This window comes from Ctenocephalides felis, unplaced genomic scaffold (genome assembly GCF_003426905.1).
Source record: "Ctenocephalides felis isolate EL2017-DRISC unplaced genomic scaffold, ASM342690v1 CF-g0.4_SCAFFOLD_02692, whole genome shotgun sequence".
NCBI classification, from domain to species: domain Eukaryota; kingdom Metazoa; phylum Arthropoda; class Insecta; order Siphonaptera; family Pulicidae; genus Ctenocephalides; species Ctenocephalides felis.
In genome coordinates, this window is record NW_020538846.1 from 81,846 (window position 1) to 84,998 (window position 3,153).

General features: G+C 29.4%; 1 pseudogene; it reads left to right on the forward strand.

Moving 5' to 3' along the window:
* Window positions 1-365: 365 nt before the first annotated feature.
* Window positions 366-2,512, forward strand: LOC113381208 (annotated as a pseudogene).
* Window positions 2,513-3,153: the final 641 nt, after the last annotated feature.

Here is a 3,153-nt window from a genome sequence, read left to right on the forward strand (position 1 = left end):
ATACAATACAATTGTTATTATTACTTGATTTGCCTATATGTTAACAAAAATATTATAAAATAACAAAATCAATTAACAATATATATGCAAAAATTATTCCAGGTATAAAACCATACGTTGCAAATATAGAAAATGAATGAAATTTTAGGAAAAATTATGATGTTTATAACAAAAACTCATCGACATAATTCATGAACAACGAACAGAACAAGTTCATAAATGCATAAACTTTTCAAAGCAAGAGCATGCGCAAATAATGTTTAGATTATCGGTTGGCAAGGTAACAATATTTTGTATTTTTGAGGGTCGATTGACATTCTTGAATAATATTCTTCAATATTTAACAATAATTATACTTGTATAAAATGACTGAATTTGCATTAGTTTGGGAGGATAGAGAAATTCGTTTTGACATTCCCTACTCGTAAGTAAGGTAGATATTCACTCTACCGCCTACATTGTATATTTTTATTTAATATTAATCAATTAATATGTATTACTTTCAAAATCGTTAAAATAAAAACTGACATTTAATTTATTAATTTCGAATAATCAACAATCTCAATGAAAAAAATGATTATAACCGTACAATTACGCACAGAGCATTTTTATTACTATTCATAATAGTCTACTTTTTATTGATATTTAAATTACTACAATTGGAATTATATTATACTTTTGTAACATAATATTTTGGGCATTTCCACAGCATTCTTAAATTAAGATCCGGTGAAAAATTGGTAGATCGAATGGATGCTGTTGAAGATTCTAAAGGAAATAGCGGAGATAAGGGACGTTTGTTAATAACAAATATCATATTAATGTGGCATTCTCATGCTACACCTCGTGTTAATTTGAGTGAGCCTTTTGGTGTATATAATGCTCAGAATTAGTTTTTGTTTAATTAATTAATTCGTTCTATTTAATTGCAGCTATAGGATATAACTGCATAATTAACATGAGTATCAAAACAGTTATATCAAAACTAAGAGCAACGACAGATGCTCTGCATATAATGGCTGCTAATGGGTCTTCCAAATTTGAATTTATTTTTACAGATATTAGTTTATTGGACAAAAAACATTTTTCTTTGGTGATTGGTGTTCATAAGTAAGTTAAATAATTTTAATTATTTAAAGAATGATAACTCATGATCGAAGTCATGGTGTGAGAATACATATTTTCACAATTTTTAGTCCACGTTGCCTTCCTGCATTATCTTCCTAATTTCTTGGTTCGATTTAATTTTCTTTTGTTTTCACATTTGTATCCAAAATAGAAATAGACTGTTTTCTTACACTTTCCACCCTTGGGTGAAGCATCCGTACCTGGTTAAAATGCTTCCAAGCATAAATTCATCCATGGTTTAAGTTTAAAAAGTGTATTTGTTAACGCTTAAATAAATGATGGTTTATTTTCATTAATCGAAAATTCAATGATTCATCAGTCCGAGTTTTAGCACAACATAATTAAAATAAAAATTAAAATTAAAATACAAAACAAAATGTTTAATTGAAACAGCTGCATGTTCAATCTAATTATTTTAAGTAGGAAATTATAGAAACTGGGAAATGTAGAAGAGAACTTGGATTTATAATTATATAAATTGTCTTGAAATATCGCTTAAAGATAATGAATTCGTTCCCTAATGTAATATATTATATACATATGTGTAAAATTATTATTATTATTATTATTAATCCATTAAACCATTTTTAAGAGCCTACACGTCGACAAAAATGTACAGAGACTTGAAATTAAGAGCATCCATTCTAAATAGTGGAGCTCTATCAGTCTTAAAAAATGAGCAAGTGTATCAAAAAGTAAATGGTGTTTGGAATCTTTCGAGCGACCAGGGTAATTTAGGAACATTTCTAATAACAAACATTAGAATAGTTTGGTATGCTGATCTAAACGAATGCTTCAATATCACATTGCCATATATGCAAATAGTTACGGTAATAAATTAATTGTGAATGATATAATGTGTTGATATAAAAACTAACAGTATCTATTTATAATAAGATCCAAGTCCGCGATAGTAAATTTGGTCCAGCTTTAGTCATTATCGTTTCGGAGCAGAGTGGAGGATATTTATTAGGATTCAGAATTGATCCAGAGGATAGACTTGGAGCAGTATATAAAGAATTAATTTCACTTCACTCTGTATATAGCCAAACCCTATATTTGGTGTAGAGTATTCATTGAAAGATCAAGTAAAGTATAACGTATACTTAAATAACATATAGGTATATTATTATTAGAAATTGATTGAAACGGTATTAATTTATAGGTTTTTAGTCCACCGCCTGCTGATCCAAATTTTGAAGATGTACAGGAATTAGATAAATCTAAAGATACTCCATCTACATTAACTACGTACATAGCCGAAGGAGAACATTCTGTTGATCGCGTTCCAATTTACAGCAAGGATTTGGGTTTGGCCATAGAAACTCCAAGAAATGGATATACAATAAAAAGTCTTTGGGAAGTCATGCCATCTTCTTCATAATTACGTTGAAGACGGCATGCTCACCGGGGGATCACAACGCAACTGCATTACTACCATAGATAAATAAACATAAATTACTTTATTACGTTTTGGGCCGGAACTTTTTTACTGTGCTCCGATTTGCATGAGACTTTGGAATTAGGATCATCTTATTCCCAAGAACAAAAGTGAAAACAATTTGGACTCCGCCACTACCTCCCGAGGGAATGGCACCCCTTCTCAATGGTGTAATTTTATTTTTCCAAAATAACGTCGGATATCGATAGAAGAACTAATTATAAGAAAAAAATGTTTCATAATTTTCATACATTTTTGGCGGTTTTTTCGTTTTTTTTTGCAAATATCTTCAAAAATATACCTTTCAACGAGAATCATGAAATGAAAAAAATTATGTCAATTAAAATCTTAATAATTTGGCGTTTTATACAGTGTTCTAGGAAGCAAAGAGCAAAGTCGTTTTTGTTGTATTCAAAGGCTTCTAACGGCGAGGTATTACATTTTATATATTCCGGTGGAATGGGGATTTATGCTCAAAATAAGCTTTAAAATGAGTGCTTTTACAAGTTTTTCGCTTGTACAATAATAAAGCTATCATGCAAAAAAAGGCACATACAATGTTTTTTTTCATTTCAATCATGTGA